This window comes from Nycticebus coucang, chromosome 10 (assembly GCF_027406575.1).
Source record: "Nycticebus coucang isolate mNycCou1 chromosome 10, mNycCou1.pri, whole genome shotgun sequence".
In the NCBI taxonomy this organism is placed as follows: domain Eukaryota; kingdom Metazoa; phylum Chordata; class Mammalia; order Primates; family Lorisidae; genus Nycticebus; species Nycticebus coucang.
In genome coordinates this window covers 64,711,956-64,721,654 of record NC_069789.1, presented here as the reverse complement: position 1 = coordinate 64,721,654, position 9,699 = coordinate 64,711,956, and the positions used below count along the sequence as shown (strand labels likewise).

The following is a 9,699-nucleotide window of genomic DNA, read 5'->3' as shown; positions in this document are numbered from 1 at the left end:
AGAGTTTCATAGTTCTCTTTGTAGAGATCTTTTACGTCCTTTGTTAGGTATACTCCCAAATATTTCATCCTCTTTGGCACTACTGTGAAAGGAATAGAGTCCTTGACTGTTTGTTCGGCTTGGTTATTGTTAGTATATATAAAGGCTACAGATTTATGGGTGTTGATTTTGTAGCCTGAGACATTGCTATATTCCTTGATCACTTCTAAAAGTTTTGTAGTAGAATCCCTAGTGTTTTCCAGGTATACGATCATATCATCTGCGAAGAGTGAAAGTTTGATCTCTTCTGACCCTATGTGGATACCCTTGATCGCCTTTTCTTCCCTAATTGCAATGGCTAAAACTTCCATTACAATGTTAAAGAGCAATGGAGAGAATGGGCAACCTTGCCTGGTTCCTGATCTAAGTGGAAATGATTTCAATTTAACTCCATTCAATACGATATTGGCTGTGGGTTTGTTGTAGATGGCCTCTATTAGTTTAAGAAATGTCCCTTCTATACCAATTTTCTTAAGTGCTCTGATCATGAAGGGATGCTGGATATTATCAAAAGCTTTTTCTGCATCAATTGAAAGAATCATATGGTCTTTATTTTTAAGTTTGTTTATGTGTTGAATTACATTTATAGATTTACGTATATTGAACCAGTCTTGAGACCCTGGGATAAATCTGACTTGGTCATGGTGTATAATTTTTTTGATGTGTTGTTGGATTCTGTTTGTTAGGATCTTACTGAGTATTTTAACATCTATATTCATCAGTGATATTGGTCTATAATTTTCTTTTCTTGTTGGGTCTTTCCCTGGTTTGGGGATCAAGGTGATGTTTGCTTCGTAGAATGTGCTGGGTAATATTCCTTCTTTTTCTATATTTTGGAAGAGGTTTAGTAGTATAGGTACCAGTTCTTCTTTAAATGTTTGGTAGAATTCTGACGTAAAGCCATCTGGTCCTGGGCTTTTCTTTTTAGGGAGATTTTGAATAGTTGATGCTATTTCAGAACTTGATATAGGCCTGTTCAACATTTTCACTACGTTCTGGCTAAGTCTTGGTAGGTGGCGTGCTTCCAGATATCGGTTGATTTCTTTCAGATTTTCGTATTTGTGAGAGTAGAGTTTCTTGTAGTATTTGTTAAGGATTTTTTGAATTTCTGAGGGGTCTGTTGTTATTTCATCATTACCATTTCTGATTGATGAAATTAGAGATTTTACTCTTTTTTTCCTGGTTAGGTTGGCCAAAGGTTTATCTATTTTATTGATCTTTTCAAAAAACCAGCTTTTGGATTTAGATATATTGTATAATTCTTTTGTTTTCAATTTCATTTAATTCTGCTCTGATTTTGGTTATTTCTTTTCTTCTGCTGCGTTTGGGGTTGAAGTGTTCTTCCTTCACCAGTTGCTTGAGATGTTCCATTAAGTTATTGACTTCCTCTCTTTCTGTTTTCTTGAGGAAGGCTTGCAGTGCTATAAATTTCCCTCTTAGGACTGCCTTTGCAGAATCCCAGAGGTTCTGGTAATTCGTGTCTTGATTATTGTTTTGTTCCAAAAATATGGTGATTTCCTTCTTAATCTCGTCTATAACCCATGTATCCTTCAGCATAAGGTTGTTTAGCTTCCATGTTTTTTGTATGGGTATGCAGGTTCCTGTTGTTATTTAGTTCAACTTTTATTCCATGATGGTCTGAGAAGATGCAAGGAATAATTTCTATTTTTTTAAATTTGCTGAGGTTAGATTTGTGGCCTAGGATGTGGTCGATTTTGGAGTATGTTCCGTGGGCTGACGAGAAGAATGCGTATTCAGTTTTATTGGGATGAAATGCTCTGTAGATGTCTGTTAAGTCCAGATGTTGAATGGTTGAGTTTAAATCTAAAATTTCTGTGCTTAGCTTCTTTTTGGAGGACCTCTCCAGGACTGCTAAAGGGGTGTTAAAATCTCCAACTACTATGGAAGTGGAGGAAATGGAGTTGCTCATGTCTGTTAGAGTTTCTCTTATAAATTGAGGTGCGTTGTGGTTGGGTGCATAAATATTAATAATTGAGATCTCATCATATTGAGTATTACCTTTAACAAATATGAAGTGTCCATCCTTAGCTTTAATTATTTTGGTTGGTTTAAAGCCTATTGCATCTGCGAACAGGATTGCAATGCCTGCTTTTTTCTGTTTTCCATTTGCCTGGAATATAGATGACCATCACTTTACCTTGAGTCTATATCTGTCTTTTAATGTAAGATGTGATTTTTGGATGCAGCAGATATCTGGCTTGAGTTTTTGTATCCAGTCCGCCAACCTATGCCTCTTTAGAGGACAATTTAAACCATTCACATTAATTGAGAGTATTGATAAGCCTTTTGAGAGACTGGTGGACATTTTTAATCCTCTTTGTGACTGTGGAAGTTGGAATTTGATCAGAAATTTTTTGGGTGGGTTTACTTTTGTGGTGGAGAATTACGCTGGTCTTTATGGAGGATAGGTCTAAGAATGTCCTGGAGAGCTGGTTTAGTTGTGGCAAATTTCTTCAACATGTGAATGTCGTTGAAGTATTTAATTTCTCCGTCATAAATGAAGCTCAGTTTAGCTGGGTACAGGATCCTGGGTTGAAAGTTATTTTGTTTTAGGAGATTAAAAGTTGATGACCATCCTCTTTTAGCTTGAAAGGTTTCAGCAGAGAGATCTGCAGTTATTCTGATATTCTTCCCCTTGTAGGTAATGGTCTTCTTTCATCTGGCAGCTTTCAGAATTTTCTCCTTCATATTAACTTTAGTGAAATTGATTATGATGTGTCTGGGGGATGTCTTATTTGGGTTGAGTCGTGCTGGAGTTCTGAAACTGTCTGCTATCTGAATTTTGGAATCTCTTGGCATGTCTGGAAAGCTCTCCTTCATAATCTCATGGAGAAGAGACCCTGTGCCTTGTGAAGCCACTTTGTCACTTTCAGGGATTCCTATAAGACGAATATTGGTTTTCTTCAAGTTATCCTGGAGCTCTCTGAGAAAGTGGTCTGTTTTTGCTCTCCATTTCTCTTCTTCTTTGAGGGTTTGGGAGCGTTTGAAAGCTTTGTCTTCAATGTCAGAAATCCTTTCTTCTGCTTGCTCCATTCTGTTACTGAGGGATTCTGTGTTTCTCAGATCTTTGAGAGATGCAACTTCTTGTCTCAATGTGTTGAAATCTTTGGTCATTTGGTCTTTGAATCCATTGAATTCTTGAGATAACTTTTGGAATTCTAATTTGATCTCATTTGCTATCCAGATCCTGAATTCAATTTCTGACATCTTAGCTATTTGTTTGTGCATGGGGTCTTGTGCTGTTTCTGCCCCATTGATCCTTGGGGGAGTTGATCTACTCTGATTATTCATATTGCCAGAGTTTTTCTATTGATTTCACCTCATGATTGTTTTTCACCGTTGCCTCTGGCTGTCCTCAGAGTTGGGGAGGTGTCTCTCCGAGATTAGACCCCAGCGGGATCACTCTACTGTTGCTGGATCTTTGTAGGGAGTGACCCTGTGTAGTTTCTCTGGGGCTGCTCTAGCTAGGGAGTTCTGTTTGTGGAAGCAGCTCCGGTTTGTGACACACCCGGATCCAGCAACAGGGCTGGGGGTGGTGCGCATGGTTCTGGGAGTGCCATGTGCCCAGGGACTTTGGCACAGAGAGCCCAAGGCTCCAGCAGTCTCTGGCCAGGAGAAGAGCTCTGTGCAGAGGCAGGGAGGGCTCCAAAGGGCACGCAGCTACCAGAGTCCCTGTCCAGATGAACGGGCTAGTGTGGAAGCTGGGAGGACACAGGAGGGAGGACGCAGGGTTGCGTGCCTCCCGCAGTTCCTGGTCAGGGAATGTGGAGGCCCGGTGGGTGAGGGTCACTGGTCAGGGGTCGCTGCACAGCTCTTATGGAGGTCTGGGCGGCGCCAAGCCCAGGAGTTTGAGGTTGCTATGAGCTGTGATGTCACAGCACTCTACCCAGGGCAACAGCCCAAAGCTCCAGTGTGCCAAAACTGTCTCACTCTGCCCCTAAGGATTAAGGCTGTAAGACAGCTCAGTCCCTGCCTTTAGGCTGCTCAGTCAGTACGTTACTTTGACCCACCCAATCCTTGCTCTGAGACCCTGAGGGCGGAGCTTGCCAGGGCAGTTCTTTCACAATGGCTTCCTGCGCCCAGCTCAGTGGCTCAGTCTGGGGCCCCAGACAATGCCCAAAGTTCTCCACACTCCTGCTCAAGCTCTCCCCAAGGCAGTTCAACTGAGTGCCAAGTCCAAGAACACTGAAACAGTTTACAGGTAAGGCCTTTCCGGTTTGCAGTCTCACTGCTGCTTGTACTTATGGTTGCCGGTGTGATTAGGTCGATCGAACACATGCAACTACTTGCCAGTTTTCCAATGTTTTTGTGCTCTTCTTGGGGTCCAGAAGTCCCTTTCTGGCTCCCTGTATCCTCAAAGGGATGATTAAGGCGGATCCCACCGGCCAGAGATGCCTGGAGTCTTGTCTCCCCAGACTCGCTGTTCCCCAGTTGCAGGGAAGCTGTTACTTGGCCACCATCTTTAATCTCTCCTTTTTTTTTTTTTTTTTTTTAATCTTTATCACCTTGGTAGAATGCTGTGGCATCACAGATCACAGCCTCCAGCTCCTGGGCTTAGGCGATTCTCTTGCCTCTGGTGCCCACCACAATGGCTATTTTTTATTGCAGTTTGGCTGGGGCTGGGTTTGAACCCACTACCCTCGGTATATGGGAGCGTGAGCCACAGGCGCTGCCCATAAGAATAAGTCTTAATAAGGAAGGAAATTTATAGTCTTATATTTCTTTCCATACAATATTTCATTGTATGTATGTACCACATTTTGCTTGTCTATACATCAATCCACGTACATTTCGTTGCTATCCTTATGAGTGTGAGGCAGTATCTCTTTATGGTTTTAATTTGTATTTCCCTACTAATTAGTGATGCTAAGACCTTTTCAGGTGCTTACTGGCCATGTATATAGCTACTTTGGAGAAATGCCTATTGAAGTTCTTTACTCATTTTTGAACTCAGCATTTTGGTTTTCTATTGTTGAGTTTTAGGAGTCATCTATACATTCTGAATCCCTTATGACATAGTAGATTTGCAAATATTTTTTTTCTCATTTTGTGTGCTGTCTTTTTACTTGGTTGCTAGTGTCTTTTGATGCACAAAATTTTTCAGTGTTCATGATGCTCAATTTGTCTTTATTGTTGTTGCCTGTGCCTTTGTTGTTCTATCGGGGAAAAACATCATTGCCAAATCTAATGTTGCAAAGCTTTTGCCCTATGTTTTCTTCTAAGAGTTTGTAGTTTTAGTTCTTTCATGAGCTCATGGATCCATTTTGAATTAAGTTTTGTATATGATATTAGATAAGCATCCAACTTCATTCTTTTGTATGTAGATATGTCTAGTTTTCTCAGCACCATTTGTTGAAAAGATTGTCATTTCCCTATTGAGGAAAGACCCTCCCTAAATGAGGTCTTGCCACCTCATTTAAATTATTTGGCCTTGGCCTGGCACCCATAGCTCAGTGGTTAGGACACCAGCCACATACACTGGGGTTGGTGGGTTTGAACCCAGCCGGGGCCTGCTAAATAAACAAACAAACAAAAAATAGCTGGGCATTGTGGCAGGAGCATGTAGTTCCAGTTACCAGGGAGGCTAAGGCAAGAGAATCACTTGAGCCCAAGAGTTTAAAGTTACTGTGAGCTGTGATGTCATGGCACTCCACCAAGGGCAACATAGTGAGAATCTATCTCTAAATACATAAATAAATAAATAAATAAATAAAATCATTTGGCCATATGTGCAAGGGCTAATTTCTGGACTCTCTATTTTATTCCATTGATTTATATGTCTGTCTTTATGATAGTTCTTAATATTGTTAATAAAAATAACATTTTTATTTTCATTTGCAATCTTTTGAGCATAAAATAATACGTAAGTTTAGTAATAATTTAAATTGTCCTAAGCAACTTAGTTTGAGCATCTATTCACACTTTTATCAGACATTTAAATTTTCTTTTCTTGGAATAATTGTTCATGTCTTTTGACATCTTTTATTGATTTGTGTTCTTATGGTTTATATGAATTTATTACATTTTCTAGACAATAATCTTTTCACAAATGTTTTCTCCCAGTTTATGACTTTTCTTTTTACTTTCAATGGTATGTTTTGAAGAATAAGAGTTTAATTTTAATGTAGTCAAATGTATTCATTATTTTCTTTGTGTTGTGCTTTTGACATCTTATTTAAGAAAATTTTCCCTAGTTTAAAAATCCTAAAGTAGTCTTCATATATTGTATTAGAAAAGTTAAAGTTTTGCTTCTCACTTGGAAGCATTTTATTTATCAGATATCAGTTTTTGGCTTGAGGTAATAGCTCACATCTATAATTTTAGAACTTTGGGAGGCTGAGACAGGAGGATTGCTTGAGGCCAGGAGTTGGACACCAGCAGGCAACATAGCGAGACCTTGTCTGTACAAAAAATAAAAACAAATAGGCAGGTGTTGTGGCAGGTGCCTGTAGTCCCAGCAAATCAGAAGGCTGAGGCAGGAGGATCACTTGAGCCCAGGAGTTTGAGGTTTCAGTGAACTATGATGACACAGAACTCATTCACAGATGAAACTGAACTCATTCACACCACTGCACTCCAGAGACACTGTGAAAAGAAAGAGGAAGGGAAAGGGAAGGATTGTTTTTTATACAGTGTGATATAAAAGTCCTATTTTATTTTTTCTATATATTTGTCTCAGTGGGCTATTTGTCTCAATAATTAATTGAATAATCTATATATTTCCTGCTGATCTTCAGTGACACCTTTGCACTGTATTAAGTTTCCAGAAATTTGTGAGTCTAATTATGAAGTGTGTGTAATGTCCCTATGACTATTTGCCTATCTCTTCTAAAACCCTATGTTGTCTTACTAGGATTACTTTCACAATCTGAGTATCTAGCAGGGTAGTCCCACCCTATATGTTGTTTTTTCTTTTCAAAATTTTCTGTAGTAGTCTATGCCTTCCTCTTCCACATAAAGTGGTCCCACTTAAAATGATTCCACTTTATAAAAGATCAGCTTTTCGTGCTTAATGAAAACCCCTGTTTTATGGTGGGAAATGTATGTAAGGTAGGTTCAGTGTAAGAACCATTGAGATTGCCATGCCGCAGAGTCTCCATCCATGATCCTTTTCAATGGTTTGTGTCATCTTTTATATCTTCCTATGAAATTTTAAAAGTTTCTTCAAATGTTCTTGCATATTTTTTGTTCTAATTTGTTCTTGGACACTTTATATTTTTGATTCATTATAAGTCCATCTTTTAAAAAATTGTATCTTCTAATTATTTGTAACATATATAGAAATAATAAGGCTGATTTTTCATTAAATTTGAACTTGAATATCCCTCCACATTCTCTTATTAGATCTAATAATGCAACTAAACATTTTTATTATCTTTTTCTGACAGATTTATAAGTTTATACTTTTTATTTTTCTTTCTTATCTTAATGCTGGTAAGGGTTTTTAGTACAGTAGTGAATAAAAGTGGTGATAGGAGATGTCCTTTTCTTATTTTTTTTTTTTAACTGATGTTTATTTTCCTCCTTTATTTCCATCTTGTTTACCAGCTTGTGGAAGAACAGCTTAAGACCACTCAGGGGTTGTTCCTGCCCAGTCAGTGGCCTGAGCAGTGGGAGCTGCCGTCGGGTCTTCAGTGGTGGGCTGGGCACTCCAGCCTTCAGTGGGGACCTGCTGAGTCAGCACAGAGGGCCCTTGCAGCCTTCAAGTCAGCCTGCAGTAAACTCAGGAGCTGGAGCAGTCCGTTCACCCTGAAATTCCTCCCTGGTCACAGATCTCTCAGTGGCAGCCTGCTCTGTTTTTTCAATCTCCTCAGGATCACTGCAGAAGCAGAGGTCAGGCATGACCTCCTGCGGGTGTTCATGGGAGATGGTGCCATCCATGTGGAAAACTTCTTGGGCACCATCCCCACATCAGACCTGCCGAGTGAGCTCCCAATTGTTGCATGGGATGGCGATGTCCACAAAACACAGAGGAGAATCTGAGTTACACCCAGAAATGGTAGGCAGGTTAACATAGATGCCTCTGTGAGAGGCTGGTGGGTCAGTAACCACCAGAACACACAGCTCCTGGAATGCTTCTTGGATCTGGTTAATGAAGTTTCTGGAAGTGAAGTGGACAGCAATAGGAGTGCCTCCAGTGGCAGCAGTAAACTTCAGGACAGCTTGCTGGCCGGTATTCCTGGAGGATATGACACTGACATCAGCAGGGTTTTCAATGGCAACAGCTTCTGAGCTGCCAACAGAAGATTCTCCCAGGTCCTCTTCAGGTTTATGATGTAGATGTCATCACTTTTCCTTTTGTAGATATTCTGTTCCATTTGGAAGTCAAGGTTGGTGCCACCTAAGTAGGTTCCTGCTGCAAGGAATTTCAGGACATCCTCCTCCTTCATTTGCAGGACATCAAGGGCTCTGGACATTGTGAAAATTTCCTTTTAAGTTAGGGTGGGAATCTAGAACAATGCCAGAACAACTCCATATGAGCCCTCCCTTAGCAGTGCAGAAAGCTCTTAATTTTCTTTTTAAGGAAAGTCTTCTAAAGTTTCACAGCTTAGGATAACATTTGCTGTTGACATTTACACCTATGTTTAAACAGTTATAGGAATTTTCTTTCTAATTCAAAGTTCATACTTGTTTAGAAATATTACAGTTTTCAGAGAAAGAACTTACAACTGAGTAATGAAAGTTCTTTTATTATTTATTCTTGAGACAGAGTCTCACTTTGCCACCTTTGGTAGAGTGCTATAGCATCATAGCTCACAGCAACCTCAAATTCTTGGGCTCAAGTGATCCTCTTCCTCAGCCTCTCAAGTAGCTGGGACTATAGGTGCCCGCCACAATGCCCAGCTATTTATTTTAGAGACAGGGTCTTGCTCTTGCTCAGGCTAGTCTCAAACTCCAGAGCTCAAGCAGTACATCTACGTCAGCCTCCCAGAGTGCTGGGATTTAGGTGTGAGTCACTGAATCCAGCCCTAGTCCTTTTAAATTATCAGGCCCAGAGAGACATTACAATGAGATAGCAATCACATCCTACTCCCCTCTTTGAGCCCTCTCGTCATCGCTGGTTATTGCAGCTTGTAGCTATAAATTAACCTAATAATGCCACGTTGGATACTATAACCCAGACCCTACAGCTTAACAATGTACAAACACTAATCAATGTTATTTCTGTAAACCAAAAGAAATCCTGACAAACAACTTTCTATCTGCATATACGCTGTCCCTTTTTTCCTTTTTGCCCTTAAAATCTTGCTTGCAACAAAGACCAAATGGAGCTCATATCCAAGACTACTTGGGTCTGAGTCTTCTAGGCAGTTGCCCTTACTTGGGCTCAAAGAAACTGTTTAAATATTTTATACCTCAGTCTCTCCCTTTTAACTTGGCCTTTCTCCTGTGAACTTAAACTTTTATAATTATGCAGTGTCTCTTTACACTCTGCCTGGCAACAGAGCAAGACCTTGCCTCAAAAAAAAAAAAAAAAGTTGGGTGGTGCCTTAGTTTGTTCCTCTTCTTTGAGCCCCTGCTCCCTCCCTCGCCTAGCTCTATTGAAAGCTGCGTGTGAGGACCGCTGTGCACACTGACCCTGGGGTTGTGTGAACTAAAATTCTCCCCATTAACACGACAGCCCCACACAGGCCCCTC

The 9,699-nt window shown here is 40.2% G+C and overlaps 1 pseudogene; it reads right to left on the bottom strand.

Moving 5' to 3' along the window:
• Nucleotides 1–7,624: 7,624 nt before the first annotated feature.
• Nucleotides 7,625–8,477, bottom strand: LOC128597437 (40S ribosomal protein SA-like; annotated as a pseudogene).
• Between the last annotated feature and the right edge of the window lie 1,222 nt (nt 8,478–9,699).